The sequence below is a fragment of the Lynx canadensis genome, chromosome A2 (genome assembly GCF_007474595.2).
Source record: "Lynx canadensis isolate LIC74 chromosome A2, mLynCan4.pri.v2, whole genome shotgun sequence".
Classification (NCBI taxonomy): Eukaryota; Metazoa; Chordata; class Mammalia; order Carnivora; family Felidae; genus Lynx; species Lynx canadensis.
The window spans coordinates 155390407-155416650 of record NC_044304.2 but is presented as its reverse complement, the minus strand read 5'-3'; the positions used below and the strand labels follow the sequence as shown (position 1 = coordinate 155416650).

Sequence of the window (26244 nt, the reverse complement as noted above, 5' to 3'; positions counted from 1 at the left end):
ATGACTTCTCTCATATGAGGACTTTAAGAGACAAAACAGATGAACATAAGGGAAGGGAAACAAAAATAATATAAAAACAGGGAGGGGGACAAAACAGAAGAGACTCATAAATATGGAGAACTGAGGGTTACGGGAGGGGTGGTGGGAAGGGGGATGGGCTAAATGGCTGAGGGGCACTAAGGAATCTACTCCTGAAATCATTGTTGCACTATATGCTAACTAACTTGGATGTAAATTAAAAAAAAATAAAAAATAAAATTTAAAAAAATGAAAGGAACATCTAGAAGAGATGCTTGAAAACCCTCATGGACATTCATGTGCATCCCTTAATGGATGAAATGTCCATAAGAGGAGTTGGAGGAGCTTTATAAAGGGGAAGAGAACTTGTGCACAGAGGAGGAGGAGAATAAGAGCACAGGGAAGGAAGGGGTAACATTCCCACAGGTCATGCGGTCCACATGATGGTCTGAAGGATCAGAACATATCAACAGAACTGTGTATGTGTGTGTATCCATATACATGTAGACCATATGACAGTCACAGCTGCTAAGTGAGGGTGGTGGGCCTACAGGGGATTTTCTTTCTTTATTTTTTTTTCGTGGTATTTTCTAATTTTTTGACATGTAATGTAGTATTTGGGCACTTAAAAGAATGGGAGTTTTAAAATGTTTGGAATGTGAACATGGATAACGGGCTCCTGGATTCTGTATTTGTGAACGAAAATGTGCACAAAGGTTTGGGAGAGACTCTTGGATCTCAGGCAGCAACCCAAGATTAATCAGAACTGCGAGTCTGGTCTGACTTGGAATGACAGATGTGAAGGTTGGAGCTATGCTGATGTAGACTCACAGCCAGGAGGTCATCCCCTTGCTGGAGGCGGACAGGTGTGTATCCTGAGAACATGGGGAGAAGCCCATTCAGAAGACACAACCTCATGGGGAATGCTCCGAAGAAAGCAATAGGAGGTTCCAAATAAGACAGCAAATGGGTTAGATCAGTCAAGTGGCGACAGGCACACGGAGAAGTGCAAACGAGGAGACCACCAAGAAACTCACAAGGTCTGCCACTGGCTGGTGAGGCCATGCACCAAATGACCCAAAGCACTCACCCTCCTTTAAAGGTGAGCAAAGAGTCACTCAACACCCTCTTTCCTCACAGCATCGCCCCCTGAAACTGTTTTCATCAAAGTCACCAGTGACTTCCTTGACCTTCCATGTCCAGCTCACCCTCTCCATTTCTCTCTCTCCCCCTACCCCATTCTATAGTAAAAACTCTTCAAGAGATATCTGTATTCACCACATCTAATTTCTCACCTCCTATTCTCTCTTGAAACCAGTCCAAACAGATTTTTGTCCCCTCCAAAATTGTTCTCTCCAAAATTGTTCTTATCAAGCTCACTATCACACTCCATGCTGCTAAATCCACTGCAAACACATCAGTCCTCTTTCTACCTGACCCATCAACTTGAATAATTCATATGGCCTCCAAGCACCACACTGTCAGGTTCCAGCAAAGTCACTGGACCCAGCTTGTCCCTCATCAACTTGACCTCTTAACATGAGAGTGCTCCAGGAGTCAATCCCAACTCCTCTTTCCTACTTACATTTACTCCCTTGGTGACATCATCTAGTCTATGGCTTTAAACACCATCTATATGCCAGGGACTTCCAAATTTATGTCTCCAGTCCCTACTTCACGCTGAACTCAAGACTCGTAATCCACTTGCCTACTTATTATTTCCACTTGGATATATGAACACATTCAACACTTCCACCACAAATCTCACTCCTTCTGGCTGCTCCATTTCAGCTGATGGAGCATCTCAGCTCAACCTTTCAGTTGCTCAGGCCAAAAAGTCTTGGAGCCATTCCTGACTTTTCTTTCTCATACCTGACATCTAGTCTCTCAGGAATCCTGTTGGCTCAACCTTCAATATCAGGACAGAATTTGACTACTTCTCACAACTTCCACTGCTACCTCCTTGGTCAAAGCCTACCAGCTCTTGCCTAGATCAGTGCAATAGCTGGCCCCTCTGCTACTGTCTTCTTCCCATCTCCAGGATATATTCAACCCAGGAGCCAGTGTGATCTTGGTAAAACAGAAGTCAGGTCATATCATTCTTCTTAAAACTCTCCAACAGCTTTCCATTGGAGTGTTTCTCTCAGATTCATCGGTTTCTTTTTATCTACACTTCACGTCTATCTTTACTTTCTTCTCTGTTAATACCACCCACCCACCCCCATATTATTCTCCACTCAGCAGCCATGATCTTTCTAAATGAGAAATCCAATCGTGGTACTCTCCAATTAAAAGCCCTTCAACGGGGTTCTGTTGACCCCAGAAGGAATAACATGTGCTAGTGTGTATTATGCTAAGCAAAGTACGTCAGAGAAAGACAAATATCATATGATTTCACTTTTATGTGGAATTTAAGAAAAACAACAGATGAACCTAGGAGAAGGGGAGGAAAAATAAGATAAAAAAAGAGACGGAAACAAACCATGAGAGACTCTGAACTCTAGAGAACAAACATGGTTGCTGGAGGGGAGGGGGGATGGACTAAAAATGGGTGATGAGCATTAAGGAGGGCACTTGTTGGGATGAGCACTGGGTGTTGTATGTAAGTGATGAATCACTGGGTTCTATTCTTGAAACCAATACTACACTGTATGTTAACTAACTTGAATTGAAATAAATTAAGAAAAAAATAACATGTAAATTCTTCAGGTTTACTGTGGCCTTCTTCATGCACTCAATCTATCTCCCCTCTTTGCTGTGCTATAGCATCCCAGTGTATCTCCTGGCCGTGGGTCTTGGTGAGCATGCTCAGCAATCAATGGCTCAGCAACCATTGATTCTGTGGACCCTACATCAGTAACCTGTCATTAGAATATCGCCTAAAGAATTACCCTCCTTATGTGAGTTTAGTCTCCCTAACCAGACTGTTTTTAGTTCCTTGTGAGCTGGTATTGCATCTCCTATCTTATTTTCTGCTCCTTTATCAGCTCCCTGATAATAGCAGGTGGACTTGACACTTGCTTAATTAATGGGGAAAGACAGACAGTAGGACTTGGGTAAAGGGACACTAGGCAAGTATTTCCGGACCATGGGTTGATTTCCTTCCCTTAACGCATCTTCAGTGGCTATTATAAAACAGTCTATAGAATGGTCGATGTGCTAGCAGTTCGATACAACTCATTTTTCAATTCCTTTGAGCAGAAACACCAAGAACAAATGACTTTACCTGAATATATTGCGAAGACAGAAAAGCTTTTCCCCTGGGACAAGAATAAAAGGCAGCTCTGCTGACCTGATAAGTATCAGGACAAAACGATGATGATTTGATACAATGGCTCAACAGGCTGTACGTCGGCTCGCAGAATCCACTACCCAGTCACAGGAGGGAACTGGCAATGAGGACAGCCTTGGTGACTATGCTAGCCAGCGCCCCAGGTTTCCTCCCCTTGCTTTATGTGGGTAGGTGCCCAAGACTCTACCCACATGGTCACAGATCTGAACCCCCAGTGGGGGAGTGAGGCAATAGTCTGAGGGTGCCGTCACTTCCGTCGTTCTTCCGTACCGTGTTATAACAAAACTCCATGCACTCTTTTGTTAGAGATCTCAGGTTGGACTGGTTGGAGAACAGTAACAGATGCTACACCCCTCTCAGGATATATCCAGTGTCGATGTCGCAAGCGTCTACCCTTCCTGTTCCAAGATACAGGAGTTGACTCTAATGGCATAAAGGTGATAAACCTAAACACATCACAGATTCGGGAGGGGCATATTAACATATAAAGAGGGCCAATCAGGGAGGAAATACGGCATATCAAAATGATCTGAGAATCATGAGATGTGAATCTAACCACTAATTGCCTAGGTCACCTTGGAATGAGTACAGAAACTGTCCAGGCTCTGAAGACCTCTGCAGGTCAATGAGCCTCGTGTTTGCTATTAGGCCTGGAACACTTAACCCATGGGTGGCAAATGACAACAGCCAGTCCCCTTAGCCCACGTCAGAGAAGATTGACACCAATAGCTTCAACGTCTTCTCCAGAGCAGAATAAAAAGTTCACAACAGGTGTTGCAGCAGGAGACGGCAAAAGATGAAAACAGAGCAGTTTATAGGCCAGGATGCGAGGACTCACAGGATACAGGAATACCTCTCCTTTCATTCCTGGTTTAGACCCAGAGACTCTGGGGGCTGGTCATGCATTCGGTGGCCTGGTTGTATCATCTGCTAGGCTGCAGTGGGTCCCACCATGTCATGGTGGCTTTTATAGGCTTGGCACTCCCTCTCCCTCAGCCCCTGGCCTCCCCTGGGAGAAAGGGAAGAATCCTGTTTGTCTCTCTTCCTGTCAGCAGAGGCTGGGTCTCACGTTCCCTTCTGGGACTACTCCCATCAAAAAAAAAGGTATTAGATAGAAGACACCACCTGTGTGAAGTCTGGATAGAATCCCAAGCTGGCATTTCCTCCAACACTACAGGAACAGTGCCTAGGCCTCCAAAAGAAAAGAAATGACCAGCAAGGAATATGTATACATTCTTCCTCAGGAACTAACCTCATTCCTTCCTTCTTCACAGGTGGAGAAGAAAAGAGTGAGCAACTGAAAGTCTTGTGACACACTTACACATGATACGAGGTCCTAAGTCATCCTAGGCTTCCACCTGCCAAGCTGGCTGAACACTCCAGGTCTGCGGCCCAAGAGGCATGAGGTCACCAGACAGAGATGGTTTGATTCAGTCTCCTTCTAAAAGCGTTAACATGCACTCAGCGGGGTGCCTGGGTGGCTCAGTCGGTTAAGCGACCGACTTTGGCTCATGATCTCGCGGTTCTTGAGTTCGAGCCCCGAGTCGGACTCTGGGCTGACAGCTCAGAGCCTGGAGCCTGCTTTGGATTCTGTGTCTCCCTTTCTCTCTGCCCCTCCCCTGCTTATGCTCTGTCTCTCTCTGTCTCAAAAATAAATAAAACATTAAAAAAAAATTTAAAAAAACATGCACTTAGCGATCGTGCTGAATTACATGCGTCCTACTTTATTAGGCTGCAGTGACTTGTCTAGAAATTATTTGCAACAAGAACTTTAGTGGAAGATACCCCTAAAAATACAACTTTACTTTTTTAATGGGCTACCAGCATTTTGCCTCAATTATGTCCATAATTTAAGATATATAAGCCTCATAAAACTCCATGGTGTATACTACAGGTGAATTTATCCCAATTTTACAGACCATGTCTTATATATCCTATGCCAGGCTCATTTTCTCTAGTACTCATTTCAGTTGCAAATGCATTGAAGATACCAAGTAATAAACCCCCGATCTCTCATTTAGATTTAGTTGATAAAATATAATTTCAGATCATTCCCCTGAAAGACACTAAGATTCTTAAAATGCCCTTCTACTATGCTGCATTACTAATTAGAGATCAGGACAGGAGGAGTGGTTGGAGGTACAGGGTAACGGATCATCACCAAAATCAGAGACTTAGAATAACATAAGCATGGCTTTCTTCAGAAGACCAAAATGTTCGAGTGGATTGCTTACAATGGTGAATTCACCCTGAAGCCACATTAGGTATGTCATGGTAAACATCAAATTCTAACTCAAGCTTGGGCTATACACACACAGACTAACTGGAAGAGGCTAAGTTCAAAAAAACGAAGTTCAGAGACCTCGTGGCCCCACGGAACCTGCAATCGGTTTGGAAACGGGGGCTCCACGAGCTGCGGTTGGAACAGTGAACTTCCCTGGGAACGTGTATCTTCTGTGGACAACCAGGCTGGCTGTTGGCATTGACAACACAGTTACTGGCTCCAGCTGTTTCTGGGAATCATCTGAAATAAGCAGGAAACTGGGATCCCACCTTTGTGATCGTGGGTGCACATGATGGAGAGAGGATGCCTGAAGGGCCCCATGCAGCACATCCACCTACCCACCTCCAGCTTCTGGCAGGGGAGGGGAAAGGGTCAGAATCATAAAGCAAGTGAAGGTGTCCTCTCTTCTCCTTCTCTTTTCCTTCAGCACCTTCTCCATCACCCTCAACCCACCTCCCCTGCTCCACCCCCCCCAAACGGTGCCTTCACTTAGGATCTTGCAACTCACCATGAGCTTTATCTAGAAACCAAAGGTTAGTGGTTAGGTCACACACCTTGTCCTTCTCTACTGCCCCTCCCCTGCCCAAAGGACCTGAACACATACATTGTACACCTGTCAAAACCCAGAAAATGTACAACAGCAGAGTGAACGTTCCTGTGAACTACGGACTCTGGGTGATGACAACGTGTCAATACAGGGCCAACGTACCACTCTGGTGCGGAATGTCAACAGTCGGGGGTGTGGGATGCATGTGAAAACTCTGTACTTTCCACTCAATTTTGCTATGTACCTAAAACTGCCCTTAAAGCAGTTAGAAAATGGGCTGGGGGTGGATATGAGCTTTTTCCTCATCTTTGCTCAACACTTTCCACTGGCAAATCTGTCTTTCCTATGATGGGATATTTCTGAGTGGAAAACTTCATGAACTCTATGTCTCATAAAAAGAGGCCACCTCCTACCCAATGTAGGAATAGTTAGAACATTTAAAAAAAAAAAAAAAAGTGTTTCAGTCAAGAGAGTCTGGAGAGGACTCAGCAAACAACAGCACAGAAAATAGGACCCAGAAGGATAAAGAATCTCACCGTTTGGTCTAGAGTTGCATTGTTCAATTCAGTAGTCACTAAGCATATGTGCCTATTTAAATTCAAATGTAAATTAAACTAAAATGTCAATTCCTCAGTCATATCAGCCACATTTCAAGGGCTCAGTAGATACACGTGACTAGTGGTTATGATACTGGATAGCACAGATATAGAACATTTCAGTGACTGCAGAAAGTGTTATCAGACAACACTAGTCTAGAGTAGGGATCTACCAACAGCTACAGAGTAACTGTTTCAGGCATTGTGGACCAAATGGTCTCTGTCACAACTACTCAACACTGCCTTCGTAGTGAGAAACCAGCCCTAGACAACATGCAATGAACAGGTACGGCTCTGTTTCAACAAAACTTCATTTACAAAAATGGGATTTGGTCTGCGGGCCAATTTTGCCAAGCCCTGATGTAGAGGACCATTCCTGGAGACCTCTGATTCCCCAGCTCCTAAAATACTGCAAGACATCTATTCATACACATCACAGGCAATAGCTGTAGACAGACTAACTTATATGTTTGGCATAACTGGACCTTTAATTATCAGGATACCTCTACATAATCATGACAGATAAAATACAAATCCATTTAAACTCATTACTGCTTTCAGAGAGCATTTGTTACCCCATAACATTCTCAAGAAATGAACCATGAATTTTATCTCTTTTCTTGGGTTTCTCTGATACACGTAGTGCATGTTTAGTTTGGAAAAACAAGAGAGCAAAATTAAAAAAAAAAAAAAAGACAAGGAAGGAAAAGGGAATGCTGAGTTTCCACTCAGGAGATTTTTAACCATCATTAACATATAAATATAAACACGTGATTCCTGTGTTCACCACTACCTTTCTTATACCTAGAACAGTGCGGTATATGTGAGAAGTGTGGCATAAATATTTGTCAAATGGAAAAAAAATGACTATTACAAGATAGGAAGGTTGGCAGATGGACTTCAGGACTTCTATAAACCTTACCACATGAGTAATGCTGGGTGTAAGTGACAGTTTCTGGAGGGATCTATAGTTTTCCTTGACTTGTCAACTTATCTGTGACCTTACAAGGAGGAGAAGCCTTTGGTCATCCTCAGGACTGAACCAACAGGCCTTCATATTTCTGTCCATCAAGAACTGCACCCCCTAGAGAAGCAGACTTTTCCCAGGGCAGTCTTCTGTAACTAACCAAAGTCATCTATCTGAATCTAAGCCATCCCAGGTGGAAAAGTGTCTTGTTTTAGACATAATACGCTCAAGAGAAATGGGGGAGGGGGGTTCCGGTGTCTTTTTCTAAATCTGAGGGCAGAGATCCAGCATACAGAAAAAGATTCCTAATGAGCTCAGGCTTGTTTCGCCTTTGAGCCCTGCAAAGTCAGGTCTGGGATTTGGTCTGCAGGCTTGAGCATGACCCTGAACCAGGTGAGACCATAAGCCCACTGCCTAGAAGGACTGGCTAAGACTGAGGTGCCCCCTTCAGCATGTGGACAGAGGCACGGCATGGTGTTAGCTACTGTCAACAATGAAGAGTTAGCTCAGAAACACAGGGGCAGTTTTCTTCCTCAAGATGCTTTTATAATCTGGGGGAAGACGACTTGAGATTTAGACACCCATTTAGAGTTCTCTCAGGCATTTTACCTGCACCTGCTCCACAGAAAAAGCAAATTCAGGTTTCTTTTCTCAATCTTCATAATATGGCACAGTCAAATCAGGGCCATTAATTGCTAAGAGTAAAGGGCTTTCTGATGCCTAATGAAACCTTTAGGAAAGCAGGCTCCTTAGAAGCAGTTCTATTTATAAACCATGCCTTTTCCTGGCCTTCCTCTCTTAGCACTGAGAGCATGGGTAGGAGGCAGGAATTTTTTGCTTCTGAGAAAATGATCATCTGCCCCTCCCGCTTATTCCCCACCTAGAGTCCTAAACCAATTATGACATCGTAATCATTTCCAAGAGCAACCACTATGCTGTCACAAAGAGAGGATTACGACTTTAAGCCAAGATACAGCTAAGAGCTAATCATGATTCAGAAACAGAAGACCATTTGTTTTTATGCAAATGGACATAGTTATAAAGAGTCTGCAGAGATAATGACCAAAAATGTCATCTATGATAAACAGATTTATGGCTAAACCAACATGTGTGTCTCCAAATTCAATAGACACACCAAAGTGGCAAATGGTTCTTTAAAGGGATGTTATACCCTGATTCAAAGCTATGAGAAAGTCCCCTCAAGTCTAACAGTTGGCATTTCTCAAAATCGGGGGTCCGCCTGTGCCTCAAAATGAGACCCAACTACAGAAAGAACCTGTTCAAGGGTGCACTGCCTCTCACATGGCACGAAGCGTGATTCTCAGCTCCCCACCCCTCCCCACCCAATGCCCACACAGAGCATTTGTCCCCACCACCCTCAGTTAATGGCGACCCCATTCTTCAGTTGCTCTGGCAAACCCTAAATCATTCCTTCACACTCCACATCCGATCCGGCAGCAATCTGGTGGGGTCAGAGTACATCCGAACTCCCAGCACCTTCCACCATCTCCCCTGCCACCACCCTAATCCAAGCCACCACCATCTGCAACCTGAAAGAGGCTGCCTCTGATTTTGCCCTGCCTTCAGCTCCATCCTATTAAAATACAACTCATATCAGGGGCGCCTCACTGGCTCAGTCGGTAGAGCATGCAACTCTTAATCTTGGGGTTGTAATTTCAAGCCCCATGTTGGGTGTAGAGGTTACAAAAAATAAAATCTCTCAAAACATTTAAAAATTAAAAAAGTATACAACTCATATCATACCACCCCTCTGGGTAAAAACTCTCCAGGAGCTTCCCTCCAGGATCCAAGAGCCCCAAATGATCTGCTTCCTCCCTACCTCTCTTAGGTCATCTCCCACTAAGCCCTCTCTCTCACTCACTCTATTCCAAGAAGTTCATGACTTCCAGGGAGTTTCTTGAATGTGCAGGCACCTCAATGCCTCAGGGCTTTTGCACTTGCTGGAATGCTCTTCCCCTGATGATCTCATGACTGCCTCTCTCATGTGTCTGTTTCAAGACCCCTCTCCAAGAAGCCTTTCCTGACAACTCTTCTCAAAATATCACCTTCCATTCCCATCCCAATAATCCATACTCCTTCCCACACTTGTTTTTCTACTTAGCATACTCATCACTACCCAACATATTTTATCTTTTACTCATCTTATTCTTCATCTATGTCACACAATACAAGTTCCATAAGAGGGAGGATTTTATCTTTTGTTCATGAATGAATCACTGCTAGAGTGCCTCACAGTGAATGGTACTCAGTGAGTACCTGTTGACTACACGAACATCAAAAATATAAATTGGCATTTCAACTGTTAGTTAAAATTTAAAAACAAAAAGGAACTGGAATAAATTAGAAATGGCCTAAATGCCTATGACCATGAACTTGGTTAAAAGATATAGCCATACAGGCACCTGGGTAGCCTACTCCGTTAAGCGTCTCTTGATTTCGGCTCAGGTCATGATCTCGTGGTTCATGAGATTGAGCCCCGCATTGGGCTCTGCGCTGACAGCACAGAGCCTGCTTGGGATCCTCCCTCTCCCTCCCTCCCTCCCTCCCTCCCTCCCTCTCTCTCTCTCTCTCTCTCTCTCTCTCCCTCCCCCCCTCCCAAAAAATAAACTTTAAACGTTAAAAAAACACAAGATATAGCCATGAAAAGATACACTAGGCAGCTCTTAAACATAATATAGAATTTACTAATATGGAAGGAGCAGTGCAACTGTACTAAGTCTAATAAGAAAGTTGAATAACAGGAGGTATAATATCACAGCCTAAGATACTATATGTATATTATATGTGCACGTATCACATATATTATAAAATGCCACTGGTGCGTACATGTGTTTGTGCGGATAGATCGATGGTGGAGACAAAGAGAAAAGGAGAGAGGGGCAAATCAATCAATCTTTGTAGAAGAATTTAAGGAGATTTCTCTTTCTTTACTCTTTCTGCATTGGATTGTCTACAAGGAATAGCCTTTACACAGCATTTTTTTAAGAGAGTTTTCTCTTTTAACATTTACTTGGGGTTTGTTGCCTGCGGAGAGCCTGACTAGACCAAACACCCCATAAAAAGCAGTGTTTAAAGCATTTCAGCTCAACCCTCCAGAAACTATTTGACAGCTAGTTCTGCAGAATTTCTAAAGAAGATTTATCCCCTTCCCTTATGACCAAAGCACCTACCAGGAAATGATAAAATATAAATAAGTCTAGCTCACTAATTAATATTTTGTGAGCCCAAATCTCAAAGTGCAACGAGGCAAGGTAGACGAATGAGGGTCCTCTCAACACAAGATTTTCCTCTCCCAGTCACAAGACCGCCTCCACCCTCTATCCCTATTACCTGGACACCAAGCCTCAACTGCAGCCCTTGTTCTGGGCAGACTGGGGTGGCTGAATTTGCCACCCACCCCAGGCACATCCCCAGCCCTGGGTCTCTACTCTCATCAGGGCCATGCCTTGAATGACCCTGTCCTTCTAGGCTTGCTAGAACCCCCTTCCCTCCAAGAAGCTTTCTGACCCCAGACTCCCTCAAATGTACTCTTAGGGCATTTCTCCTTGACATTGAGGATATCACCCCTACCACTGTTGTTTGTCCCTATTGTTATGAATAACAAGATGAAGAATAATGGACTATGTCTTTTGTGCTCCTGTGACCAGGCAGGGAGTGAGGATACAGAAGATGAATGAGATCCTGAACCTTGGGTCATTTCAGATTCCCATCCAGTCTGTAAATTCCCAATTTGGTTTTGACCTCCTTGGTTCCCAGCACAAAGCAGAGAGCATTTTGTACAAATTAGCAACTCCAACCAATGGATGCTGGCAATAATCATGATGAGCCCACGCTGTCTCTGGCCAGTGGCAAATGGCTTCCACATCTGCTTAAACCCTTGCATCCTGGAGTGAAGGCTGAGCCCGTGCCCAGAGCTTCTCCATTACCAGCTGCACATGAAATGCACCTGGGGAGCATTTTTTTTGAAAATGCTGATAACTAGGACCCAGACAAGTAAATCAGCAACCCCAGTACAGGGCCTGGGAATCAGTACTTCTTAAAAGCCCTTCAGGTGATTCCAGTGGCAGCCAGGGCTGAGAGCCACTGCTCTGGGCTGAAGGCCACTTTGCCACCAAGTGAGCATGAGAGCTTCCTTCCTCCTCTGGCGCTCTCTTCAGGCCTGGTACTATCGGCAGAACAAAATCACGTCTGTGGAGATTCCACAACTGTGGAATTGTGGAGGGAAAAAAACGAGCATGGGGCTGGAGACCATGAATAGCGACCACTGTGTCCTAAGCTCTCCTCCCTTCCTCAAGGCTTCCTTGAAAAGTCTAGCCTTAGTCCCCTGGGCCTCAGTGGCCAGTACAGAGTGGGCATGCCTGACACCCAAATGTCACCTTCCACAGGGGTCAGTGAGGCTTCACTGCTCACACAGGTGGCATCTTCAACACTTGAGGGCAGAGATGTCCAAGCCTAAGAGGGTAAGCTGCTTTGACCCAGGCTCCTGGCATCATAGTGTCTGACTTATTTTATAGGATGGTAAGCCACTAAGGAATGGCAGGCAGCATACTGATGGCCAGTTGAGCTTCCTTGGTGGCCTGGAGATACTCAGAGCTGTGGCATTTGGTCTTGGCTGCCCCTAGATGGTGAGCCTTGTGCTGCCAATGGCACAGGCTTGCAATGTGCTCTTAATGGCCAGAAGTTCTTGTCTCTATGGAGAAGTCATTCACCAAAGGACTTCATTATCTCAAGAAGCATGTGCATGGGACAAGATTCTACCAATGACCATGATGAGGCTTATCCTCATCCATGGGCTTTCAGGCAATCCAGGTGAGCTTGGGTGGAAAACAAATTGGAAAAGCATCTCGATCTTTGGACACCTTGCCCCACAGAAAAAAGCCAGTCCTGCAGCTGACTCACAGACTAGGTGCTACAGCTTAGAGATGAAGAGCACAACTTGGACTCACCTCTCAGGTCTGAATCCCCTGCGTCCTACTAGCTGTGTGAACCTGAACAAGTTACTTAACCTCCCTAGGCTCTAATTCCCTTTTCTGTAAAATGGGGATAATGGAAATGTTTCTATAACAGAATTATTTGGGGATTAAATACAGGGTCATAGTCAAAATATTTAACAACTGTTATGGCAGCAATGTGAATGGATAAATAATGGATTGCAGGACTGGCTCAGAGTCAAGAATGGCCAGAGACTCCAGGTGTGTGGGCAGCAGGAGCCAGAAGTCAGAGGAACCACAGTGGGGTCAGCCGGCTCCTGAGGATGACAGAAACACACAGCCCTGTGAACTCTTGTGACGTGCCAAGCTTCTGAGTCCTGTGTCCCCTCTCCCAGAGCCTACTCCACTCACAGGCATCATGTGAACTTTTCCAGCTCCAATACAGGCATGCCTGATAGAGATCCTGCACTCAACATGGTAGCCAACACGGGTAGGGTACATACTACACGCTGAGTCCGCAAATACGTTTAGTCTTCAAACCAACCTTGTAAGATGCCCACTGTACAGATGAAAAGAAACTGAGGCACCGGAACGCTGAGCAATTTGCCTAAGTGGAAAGGTAGAGATCCTAACCCGAGTGGTCTTACTCTAAAGCCCATTGTTTTTAACCTTTACAGGAAGAAGACAAACACATGAACACAACCAGAAAGACCTCCCATTCTTCAGAAATCAGCCTCTGTAGATCTTTTCACCATCAAAAAAATGCCTAGTTCCCCCCTTTTCTGGACATAGGTACTAAGTAAATACATTCAAACTAATTTAGGTACCAATACTCTAATCAAATGGCAAATGGCACAAATATTGCATTTGTCAAGCCCATAAACCTTTTGGGGGCTAGAAAGAGCATATGTTGGCCCCAGCTCGGTGCTCCAAATGGCCAGAAACTTAGAGGCAAGGCTGTCAGTCTGTCCATGCAATTCTGTCTTCCTTAAGGAAACCTAATGTGAATCACTGCTGTTGGGGACAGCTGCTCAAAAGCCAATTTATTTCTAGAGTGACTCTCCTAGGCTCTTGTTTTAAATACAATGGTCCGCTAGGATCACCAAATCTCTTCATTTTATGCTATTTCTAAGGCTTTTGCTTTGCACTCTACTTTTCTGGAAATTGGTTAGAATCACATTTTGCAGTATTTGACAATTCTCTCTCCAACCATCACAGTCACTTTTTTTTCAATTGCTTAAAACTTGGTAAAAATTGTTCATTTCTTTTTGGCAGAAGTAACTCATATTCAAGCTTGGATCCAAGGTAAGCATTTCTGGCACATATGGTTAAAAAAAGATCTCTTTAAACTGAATTAAGACAGCATGGAAAATACACATTCATTTAGCCCACTTCCAAAAGTTGATTTCTAGCAGTTTAACAATATTTGACAGTATTATTCTTAGCACATGTGGTGGAACCGTTGTGTTGCTCTCTATAAGGTAACAGTGTAAGATCAAGATGAGCTGTGAATCAGACAGACTTAAAATAAAGTAGTAAAGTTCCAGATGTCTCATGTAGGCTTCTGAAGGGTGGGCCCAGGTTTAGTTGTAAAACAACCGGGCAGCATGAAACAGGTTTCAAGAGAGGAGACATGTTTTAGTTCTACAATAGATTCCTCTTTGCCATTGAGCGACAAGCGATGTTTGCCTCCCCTGAGTGAAAATGTTAAAAATAAGGCAAAGCTTTTATTCAGAGAGATGAGAGCTGAAGAAAAAACTTAGATGGTTTTCAGAATCCACACACTTGATGGGGCACCTTGATGGCTCAGTTGGTTGTGTCCAACTTCGGCTCAGGTCATGATCTCACGGTTCGTGAGTTCGAGCCCTGCATCAGGCTCACCGTGGTCAAGCCTGTTGGCCCAGAGCCCACTTTGGATTCTCCATCCCCCTCTCTCTTCCCCTCCCTTGCTTGCTCTCTCCCCAAAATTAATACATATATTTTTTTAAATAAAAATAAATGGGGGGCGCCTGGATGGCTCAGTCGGTTAAGCGTCCGACTCTGGCTCAGGTCATGATCTCACAGTTCGTGGGTTTGAGCCCTGTGTCAGGCTGTGTGCTGACAGCTCGGAGCCTGGAGCCTGCTTCGGATTCTGCGTCTCCCTCTCTCTCTGCCCCCCCCTCAAGCTCTGTCTCTCTCTCTCAAAAATAAATAAACATTAAAAAAAATTGTAATAGAAATAAATGAATCCACACACTTGGTTTGCCCTTTCTACCTCACTAAATTAACTCAAGCCAACTTCGGTATATGGATACCCAAGCTTTGTGTTGAAATACCCAATTACTATTTTTTCAGCCTCGTTCCCACCCTCAAAATGGGCTATAAGAAAGAATGGCCAGCCATCACCATATTTTATGTTTATAGACTCAACATTCAATCTGTTAGTGTGTCACTGCATAGGGAATGCCATATCACAGGCTCCATGATCGGTAGACTAGACAGGCAGACAGACAGACGGATGGACATCCCATCCCTCTCCAGGTTGCAATTACACTACAGTCACCACCGCAATGCCTGCAAAGAAAGCCCATTCAATAAAAAGATGTTTTAGCTAAATTTTAAAAAAATCTAGACTTTCCTTCCGAATATCTGTCTTCTTTTTTAAAAGCCAAAATCTAATTAAATAACTAAAAATAAACACTGGGCAGTTGATGAATGCTTCTGGCATTTTGCACTTGTGGACGTCAGCAAGAGCCACATGCCGCAGCTTTGGACAACGGTATTCAACCATCACAGGTACTGGCTTTTCAGTTGCTCAATAGAGAGCAAGTGAAATGTAGTACTATACCACCAATCCTTAACTGCTGGCAGACACAGGTGAACTTTAGTCTTCTCCCTAGACTCTGGTAAAATGCGCTTTTCTAACTCACTCTGAATCATATCTTGGAAGAAAATAACTCCCGGGACTGGGCTTATGGCTCTGGAGTTTCCAATCCGTTTCGTGCCAAAAGCCTGATTAGAACACATCTTCTTAAATCACACCGAGACTCTTTATCTTGGCATCCGATTGTTCCTGGGCAGATATCCCGGGAGTTTCGGCTCCAGGACTAAAGGTCATCTTGGCATTAAAAATCCTCCCCGGGTCTCATAAGGTAGGAGCAGTTTTTCTCCAGTTGCACGGCTCTAGCTACCTGCTTCAGTTGCTCACACTAATTAAAGACACAGCCTCAGTCTGCCCTTCTTGCCTCTTCATCAGCTGGAAAAGGTCTGCCATTCTCACCAACACACTGGCAGCCGAGAGGGCAAAGCAGAAAAAGTACGATTATATCCACGCAGGGCTTTTTCTGCTCCAGCATGAAATCCTGTCATCTCTTTTCTCCCCACTTAGAAGAAGGCAACCTCCCACTCTCCTCCTTAAGAGGAAAGAAAAAACTCTCCTCCCTATAGGCATCTCCAGTAATGGCTACTCCACTAGACGCCGCTTTTAAATACAACGGCATTTCCCAAAGCTGCCGGGGAGCAACCGAAACTTCTACCACCTGCCTTGGCCACCAACTGCTTCAACGAGAGCTCCTTTGAACCAATTTCCACAACAACTTTTCAGATGCACCTGAGATGAGCAAGAATATCTAGCACTGAAGGCAGAATTGAGGACCAGTGGTAAATGCTTAACCAACGCTTCCTGTTCTCGTTCCTGGGGTTCTCATACATGTGTGGGTCCACCCATCCTGGGAAGACGGTCCTCCAGAACAGGAGGCAGAGTTAGAGACTGTCACTTCCACAAAGTGCCATGGATGGGATACTCTCAGCCAGTTTTATAAACACACCAACTTCAGAAATGAGTTTTAAGACACTAGGGAAATGGTCATCTGCAGACAGTTAGAAATGAAGAGTTGATGAATAGGAGTTTTTTTTTTTTTTTTTCACTATTTACTCAATACTGTCTGAAGGACAAATACCTACCTATGAACTCAAGAGGAGGAATAGCACCTGTCTTCAGCAGATGGCATTGAGCACTTCATAGATGCTCAACAAATACTTGAAAAGGGTAGAAGTGAATACACAGGCATATATGGGTATGTAACTATAGACACACACACACACACACACACACACACCCCAAAGTTCAGAGGCAATGCCCCAGGCCATCCTGGGGTTTGTGACTCCCAAAAAACCACTTAGGATTTTCTCTTATTCTCCCATGATCATCAATCATTCTCTGAGGTTGCCCTGATGCCTTTACACCTTCCAAGTATCCCCCTTGAAGGTAGATGTAAATACATCAATCCCTAAAATTTTTAAGCTAATCATACATGTATATATGGAGATGCTGATTTTACAACCAGTATATTTTTAGGTCTAGTTAGTATCTATTTTTCCCCTAAGAAAATGTGGTGAGCCATTAAATTGAGTTTCTGGACTTGCTAAGCGGAAACCAGACCCAGCCTCGCCAGCCAGCCAACATCCTCTTCCTTTAATATCCTTTTAATGCAAAAGCCATCATACAGAGTTGGTTGTGCCTGAACTAGGTTTCAGCAGTGGCTCCATATACCACTGCCGTTTCCTTCCCTCTTTGGAGTTCAAACATGTCACCACGAGCAAGAGCCCTCCCTGAACATCACTCCCTTATTGGGGAAGATGGGCAGACAACCTGTCTTTAAAAACAAGGATCGTACTGGGGCGCCTGGGTGGCGCAGTCGGTTAAGCGTCCGACTTCAGCCAGGTCACGATCTCGCGGTCCGTGAGTTCGAGCCCCGCGTCAGGCTCTGGGCTGACGGCTCGGAGCCTGGAGCCTGTTTCCGATTCTGTGTCTCCCTCTCTCTCTGCCCCTCCCCCGTTCATGCTCTGTCTCTCTCTGTCCCAAAAATAAATAAAAACGTTGAGGAAAAAAAAACCAAAAAAACAAGGATCGTACTGATATGTCTCAGCTGTCAATCACACATCATCAAGCTCACAAACAACAAACAAAACACTTCTTTGATGAGTGAAATCTTATTTTTACATATTGATGGAAAGACGGAGGGATGGACAGGTTAATAAATGAATTTGTAGAGGACAAAAATAGATTTCCTTGATTAAAACAAAGTAACAATCCCAGGTAACCTTAAGTCACGTTTTTGCTCTCCAGAACCAACTAACTGCTGCTTGCGGAGCTCTGTAACGAGGTGACTGAAGACAAAGATAAACAGCTCGTGCCTTCAAGAGGCTGACGATTGTGTGAGGACAATAAAATACGCAGACAAAAAAAAAAAAACATTTTTTAACCTAAAAATAAATTTTCACCATCAATAAAAGAACACAAAAGACACCACAAAGCAGGGTGTGATTAAATGTAAGATAAGTGGCGAATATCAGGGTTCAGGTGTTGAGGATGGGGGTCTTTGAGGCTCAATACTTACGGGAAGTTTCACGAGACAATCTACGTCATAATCTAGACCTTAAGGGGTAAGGTTTGCAAATGGCAGGAGGACAGTGAGGAAACATTCCAGATGAGGAGGTTAGCCCAGGTACGTGTGTGGGCAGGAGTGTCCTTGGCACGTTGTGGGCACACTGCTGACCGGAGGTATCCCTTCGTATTGGCCAGAATTGGAGTTCCATAATAAAAGCCTCAAAATTATATAGACTTTAGGCTCTTTATAATGGTGAGGTGGAGGCACAGAAGATGTCGTGGAGGGAAGCGGTGTTTTCAGAAGATGAACGTGGCAAAGGTGTACAGAACCAACAGAGTGGGGTAGAGGCCAGTGGCAAGATCAGTCCACAGGAAACAGTGCAGCTTTGGGCAGAACTGGGCTGGGACTCTGGTGACGAGGAATATGGAAGGCACAGATTTGAAGGACATTCAGGAAAAAAAAAAAAATGCCAGGCTTTGGCACCTGATTGGATACACACCCTCAAACAGAACCAAGTGTCAGGAATGAGTCTTGGCGTTCACAGTTGAAGGACATCAGGAAGAAGACTCAAGTGTGGGTGGAGAATAGTTTCAGATAACAGTGTGATGCTCTGGTATAAATGGCCAGGAAGCATCTGGTCCACAATGAGACTAGGCGATAGACTGCAAATATGTGAACAGAACAGACAACTTGGCCATGAGGGTGACTGCGATCTCAGGGCAAGAATGGTAAGCATAGAAGAACAGAGTAAGCATGTGGGAAAAGCAGAGAGGTCTGAGAGCCACTGACGGAGACGGAGACGGAGAAGGAGCAGGCAGAGAGGTAGAAGGGAAAGCAGGATCACAGAGTGACATGGTGGCCAAAGGCACAGCATCAAGCACTGATGAGCAAGAATGATGAATGAGGATGCCCGAGAAAAGGACACAGGACCTGAGCCACTGGCCTCGAGGAGAATATCACATCAATAGGCTGATGAGAACAGGCATTAGATCATAAGGGGCTATGGAAAGATGGGAAATGGCCATGAGTATGCAGTAGGAGGAGGTGACTAGTAGGAGGGGTCACATAACCACGTGGTTGCTCATAGGACCACTAACACAGCAGTGAATGCAAGACACGGGCACAGCCATCCGAGGCCCCCATCCCTGCCCTTTCAGGAGGAGCACCTTCCTTCTTCCTGAGAGCACAGACATGCAGAGAACAAAGAGCATGCCCCCTCCTTCTTTCTCTCCTGAGCCAGCCCAGGAACTTTCAGGAGAAAACCATCCACGGTAACAAGGATGTGCAAGAACAACTGAAACCTGCCATCCCAGGAGCTGAAGCCATATGGCTGCTTTTTCTTCCCTGCAATGCTCATTGCAGCTGGCAGGGGTTAAACATTTCCAAGAAGGGACCAGGGAAGGAATCTCCTGGGCTTCCAGGCCGAGAAGCTATGGCTGTTGCAACTAAACGAAAGAGACGTCAGGTGGTGGTGATGCTCGATCGAGACAGAGCAGCAGCGGCTGCACCACAGGCAGCCAAAAGTTTGTGCTCTGTTTGTTTTCACCTCGTTGCTCTCAGATCTCACTGGCATCGTTTCGTGGAAGCTCTGGCTGGTTCCTGTCTGCTCCCTATCAGGAACTGGATTTAAATCAGTGGTTTGTGCACTTAGTGATTTCCTGGTCTCCTCAGGGGGCGCCTAAGCAAAGCTGTGCCTCTGCGTCCTTCCAAAGACGACCCTCCCTCTAAGGACACACGTCAATAGTGCAGAAAGTGCAAACGCAGGCTTTCAAAACCCAAGCGTGAAGATATATCCAGAATGTCCATATTTATCCACTGAAAGCCACAGTTACATTCTGCCTTCAGACTGTCAACGTGCAGAGCGAACTTGGTAGCAACAACATCTTTTACTATGGATGACAGCTGACACACAAAGAAAGAAGGCATTTCAGCAAAGGTCATACGGGATTTGGAGCCCAAACCTCCTTTCCGGCACAGAGCTTTCTTTACTACATAAAGTCGTACATAAATTAGTGCACGAGTTCTACTAAAGACCCGTCAGATTCCCTTGAAAGATGACGTCTGCAGTTCGTTTCCACAAATTAGCAGGAGGCGTGGGGGGTATTCTTCAGGAAAGCTGATAATAAAGCTGTGAGCAACAGTATCCTAAACAGGATTCAATTCTACCAAGTTAAGGGAGACTGATAATACAGGGAAGGGCAGGAGGCATATGGGCAAGAAAGAGCCCAACTTCCAGGCTGAACCCTGGGGCACGAGTAACAACAACACCCAACAGCCGGGAGATCCGGGAAAAGGGAATTTCTCTTTTGTGTGACCTTAGTGCTTGCCAGGAAGGGCATAATGAGGACAAGGAAAGAAGAAATCACGGCAAAATCTTCTCTTATACCCCTTGGTCAAGTTCTAGAGTGGGATGCGATGCTCCTTCACTTCTTCTGACTTTTTAAAAATGATTCCTCTACTTCCAAATGGATAAAAAGGCGTGGCCTTATGTTGTCTTCTCCCTCAAAGATTTAGCCCACATTTGATACCTATCACTTCAAGCTTTAAAATGCTTGGCCCTTTCCATGCCTGAGTGGCTCAGGTGGTTGAGCGCCTGACTCTTGATCTCGGCTCAGGTCATGATCTTGTGGTTTGTGGGTTCGAGCCCCACATCAGGCTCCACGCTGAGGGCGCAGAGTCTGCTTGGGATTCTGTCTGTCCCTCTCTCTCTCTCTCTCTGTCCCTCCCCCACTCGTGCACACTCTCTGAAAATAAACTTTAAAAAAAAATAAATAAAACGCTTGGCCCTTTTCTGACCAATCTGTTGTGTCTTTTATTAATTAAAAATATAAGGAGCTAATTCTGTTCCATTGAGATGTCTGAGAAGTTTCTCTTTAAAGGGCTCCCACCTGCTTTGAAACTGTCATTTGCCACCCAATGGACCACCAGTCGAGGATTTAAATTCTACTGCTTGGTTGTTGCCCTACATGGTCTGCAGGTGCATCTTCTTATGGATGCAAATCAGAGAAGCAAATTTAGAAACGGTTTTGGAATACGTGACCTTTGGAGATTGAATTTTCAAGCTGAAGACTGGGAAGGTTATTTATAAAATCCTTATAACTGGAGGAACGCTTACTAACTCTACTCTCCCAAATGACCTCTTGGGACCTTTCAAATATCCAGGGGTTAGGGCTTCATTTCCCAAATCAAAGAGCAGAATGTTGTCTCTCATACTTTAGCTTTCCCTGGGTAACTACTCTAGTAGTTACTTATTACTTACTCATTCTCAGCCACAGGAACATCCCCATGTTCACTCAAGTTTCTCACAGAGATGGGCATTTTTCCCAACCCTATCCTTTCTGCAAACAGAGTTCCTAAGCACCTTGTTAAGAAACCCACTCACTAAGACAGGGAATCCTGGAAGAATAAGTTGGGTTTTCACAGGGGAGAAGGGCAGATGGTACGTTCAGTTTGGACCATGCTGAATTTGAGACAAGACATCCAATCATCAGGGAAACATAGTCACCCGGATTTGGAAGAGAGGCCCAGGGTGGAGATACAAGTTGAGGAGAGGGGTCATGAGCATACGGATGGTAATTCAAGGTGTGGGGATGAATAAGATCACCGGGGGGAGTTTACAGGGCAGAGGAAGTAGAGGGTGCAGGGCTCGGCCTGGAGACAGAGACAGAAGAGCAGAGAAACTCACAGCTCAGAGAGAGAAGAAAAAAAAGCAGGAGAGGTTGGTGTCCCGGGACCTGAGGGGATCCGGTGCTTCAAGGAAAAAGAAATTCAGACAATGTCAAAAGCTACAGAAAAGGTAAACAAGAAATGAGACTTGACAACTGGGAAGCTCTTAGTGACCTTGGGGAGACAGCAATGATCATTTTTTAGCCCACTCATCCTAATCAAAGCCATGCCAACCCCACCATCAAGCCCAAGTGTGTCCTCTGTTTGTGAGTATGTCTCTCTCTACCTCAGTCTCCAATTGTACTTCGACTGTGTGGATCCACACGTCCTGTGGGGACTCACCACTTGACCCTGAACATGCAGTTGTCACAGCCTCTCTTCTCCCCCGGAGCCCCCAACTCCATGTGCTCCTTCTCCCCTGCTCCCCGGGCTCAGGTCCCCACCTGTTCTGCCATTCTCCCATGACTGCTCACCCCAGCCGTCACACTCCCTTACCATCTTTTCAGACGTATACCAAGCAACACGTGACGATACACTACCAATGGATGGTAAGGCTACATGAACAGAAACAAACCAGAAAAATAATGTAAAAACAAATACCTTTCGAAGCATGAAACAAGGTGAAAAAAGCACAAAGTGACTGACCATATAATCTAAAAGAGCAAATAAAACCCAATCAGTTAAACAATAAAAACTCATGGGACAAGGTGAGAAATTTATAGCAACAAGTATAATGCTAATATCCTGAATTTATGTTTTTAAAATGCCAACAAATCAGTCAGAAAAACCAATAACAATTGGGCAACTGGGCAAGGAACAACAGGTAACACACAAAGCACTCTGACACAAATAGATGATAAAATATGAAAAAAAAACTTTCTAACAATCAAATAATTTAAAACTAAAAGCCCACTTTTTCCTTATTGAATTGGACTGCTCTTCAGGGTGATACTCAGTTATGCTAAGAGTTTAGAGAAATAGATACTTACATATACTCCTGGTGGGGAAGAACCCACTAATCCCATTTCTCTGAGCCAATCCCAAAGAAATTATGCTGATAGGGGCACCTGAGTGGCTCAGTCGGTTGAGAGCCTGACTGTTGGTTTCGGTTCAGGTCATGATCTCATGGTCTTTGGGTTCGAGCCCCACCTCGGGCTCTGCGCTGACAGTGCAGAGCCTATTTGGGATTCTCTCTCTCCCTCCCTCTCTCTACCCCTCCCCTGCTTGTGCTCTATGTTCCTGGAACTGCTTCCAAGATACACAGAATAAGTGCATATAAAATTACGGAACCACGGTAGGGTTAGGTCAGCACTGGGCATTGCCACCTCCCCGACTAGAGAGCTCTGGTCCTAGGACGTGGAGCACTGATCCAGTTTATAATAGCTCATAAAATGTGTTGGAGAGCTGCCTTTTTCTATTCTCTAGAATATTTTGTATACAATTGAAATTATTAATTACTTGACCCTTTGGTAAAATTTAACTGTAAAACTATCCATGACTGGCATTTGGGAGGTGGGTAGACATCAGCTTTTGATCCGATTACATTAATATTTCGTATACTTTTGGGGCTCCTGGGTGGCTCAGTTGGTTGAGTGTCTGACTCTTGGTTTCAACTCAGGTCATGATCTCATGGTTCGTGGGATCGAGCCCTGCATCGGGCTCTGTACTGACAGTGGGGAGTCTGTTTGGAATGCTCTCTCTCCCTATCTCTCTGCTCCTACCCCACTTGCACTCTCTCTCTCCCGAAATAAATAAACTTTAAAAAAATTTTTTAAAGAAATTATGCAGATAAGATCTATGTGCAAACATATGAAGTATAGCATTATTTATAGCAGTGCAAACTTGTAGCTAACTTAATATACTATAGAGAACTATTAAAATAAATTCTCGACTTTTTAATTATATACTCAATATTTTCACACAGATGCAAAAGGGGAAAAGATAAATATCTTTAATCTGTAATGGACATTTATAAATCAACAATAAATCTATAAAAAGTGACCAAACACGGACAGGCAATTCACATGAAAATAATCAGTCAACTTTTTTTTTTAAGTTTATCATAAAGTAATGAGAAAAGAGAAGATGAATATCCCTAATTCATCACATTAGAAAATATTTAAGTATATGTAACAGAACCATGAGTGTATTAAGAATGTCTAAAATGAGTAAATGTAATAACGAGACAAGAACATTCACCAAAATGCTAACAATAGACATTTCTGGGCACTGAAGTTATCAGCGATTTTTATTTTCTTCATCATGCTTATGCAGATTTTCCTAATTTATACAATGAATATATACATTACCTTTGTAACGAAGGAGCTGTCTGGAATTACGTTTTCAACAATATATTGGTGAGAACGGAAAATGCACATGCTACAGCACTCAAGAGCAAAAGAAGAGAGACGATATATAAACAAGTTGATTCACTTAGGTACATATGCACTATGCACAGGGAAAGTAAAAAAAGGGACACACCGTGCAAAGCTTTGAGTAAACATGGTGGTGGGAATATGGCTGATCTTTCATTGAATTTTTTCTGTACTTTCCAAGTTCTTTTATCATGAAAATTATTGTTACAATTGTAAATAATAAAATGTGTGAACTGAAGCACTTCAACTCTTCCTTTCGGCAAAATAAGACCTCTCTTATTTCAAACTGAAGCTCTGGGCACCTCTCCTCTAGAAAATTACCTGGACCCATTTTCTCGGTCCTCCCCCCAGAGCACTTGATAATCAGGATGTCTTTACGCCATGTTTGTTTCACTTTCAAGCTTTTGGAGTTTGGTCTGTCATGTTACCTGGTGGGACAGTTACACGCCAGAGGTGGCCAATTACAATGCAGGCTGCACATTCAGAAGATGGGGTCCTCACCCACCCCTGCCCCTGGCTCATCACCCAGCCTTGGGCGAGTAACACAATCTCTTTGGGACTCAGTTTTGGTTTCTTTAAAATCATGAGGCTGAGCTGGATGTATGGTTTTCACAGAACCGCTGCAGGGTGATGGGGAGACTCGGTGGGCAGGGTTTGAGGCCCTGAGCCCCACTGGCACTAGATCAGCTCCACATGTATCTGCTTTTTATCTTGGGGTTCCACATAAAAGCGTGTTGAAGCAAAGGGCTCTGCTTGTTGAAAAAACACATTTTTAACTTTCTCCCTGCCTCTCCCAGACTCACCTGCTACAAACGCGATTTGTTTCATCTGATAGACTGGACTGCACGTCTGAGAAGTCAGAAACTCTCTTTGGCTGGAGTTCTACTTTTTAACAGGCAGAGAGAAAGAGTGTGGGTTCAGACTCAGAGAGTCTGAGTCTGAGTCTTGGTTCTGACTTGATATTATTTGATGTGTGGCTTGGGGCAAGTTTCACCCTTCTACCTTCCCCCACGCCATTTCTTCATCTCCAGATGAGAATACAAATGGGGTCTCTATCACAGAATGTTAGAAGTACTCAATAAGATAGCATAAATGAAACGTGCTTTATATAAAACACCTGCACTACAAGTTAAGTTATTCACAGTAAAGGTAATCACAACTTCCACACTTATATTCATCCGTTCAACAAATACTCACTGGTCATCCACTATATGCAGGTCTCATGCTCTCATCAACATGCCGAAACTTCAAGACCCTGCTAGGCTTACATCCAACAGGCGGACTAAACAAGTAATACACATAAAGCCCTTAGCCCAGTGCCTGGAATATAGGAAGTTAGCTTCTCCACCAATAACATGTACTGAAAATGGGGTGGCCTCCTGGATAGTGAAGTTGGATAATTAAGAAAGGCATACCCATATCGTATATCATATTGGGGCACCTTTTCTAGGTACAGAATGTCCCTCCTGCTACGCATAGCAGGAACCTGTACCTCCAGGTCCCATATACATTAACACTGCCACAAAGACACGCCCATCCTCTCTTTCCACTACGCAAAGGGCATCCCACCATAAAAGCTCCTCCCTCTCACTTCTTTTATTTGTTTGTAAGTCTATTTATTTATTTTGAGAGCAAAAGAGGCAGCGGGGAGGCGGGGAGAGAGAATCCCAAGCAGGCTCCGCACCATCAGCCCAGAGCCCACCGTGGGGGTCGAACTCACAGAACCGTGAGACCATGACCTAAGCCAAAACCAAGAGTCAGACGCTTAACCGACGGAGCCACCCAGGCGCCCCCACCACTCACTTCCTTTAAAGAGCACAGATAGGGGCGCCGGGGTGGCTCCATCGGTTAAGCGTCCGACTTCGGCTCAGGTCAAGATCTCGCGGTCCGTGGGTTCGAGCCCCGCGTCGGGCTCTGTGCTGACAGCTCGGAGCCTGGAGCCTGCTTCGGATTCTGTGTCTCCCTCTCTCTGACCCTCCCCCATTCATGCTCTGTCTCTGTCTCAAAAATAAATACAGGTTAAAAGAAAAAATTTTTTAAATAAAAAATAAAAAAAATAAAGAGCACAGATAACTACTAAATATTGATGAGCAAGCAAAAGAGAACTTTGCCTCTGGCTCACACTTGGCATCTTCATTTTTCTTGATTTGCTGGAGCTTATCTGGCCTTTTAGCTCGA

General features: G+C 44.4%; 1 protein-coding gene across 1 annotated transcript in view; it reads right to left on the bottom strand.

Annotated features, from left to right (window-relative positions):
* The window catches only part of TMEM178B (transmembrane protein 178B), a 308589-nt gene that overhangs the window by 87667 nt on the left and 194678 nt on the right, over nucleotides 1-26244 (bottom strand). The gene's annotated exons all lie outside the window — the stretch shown is intronic.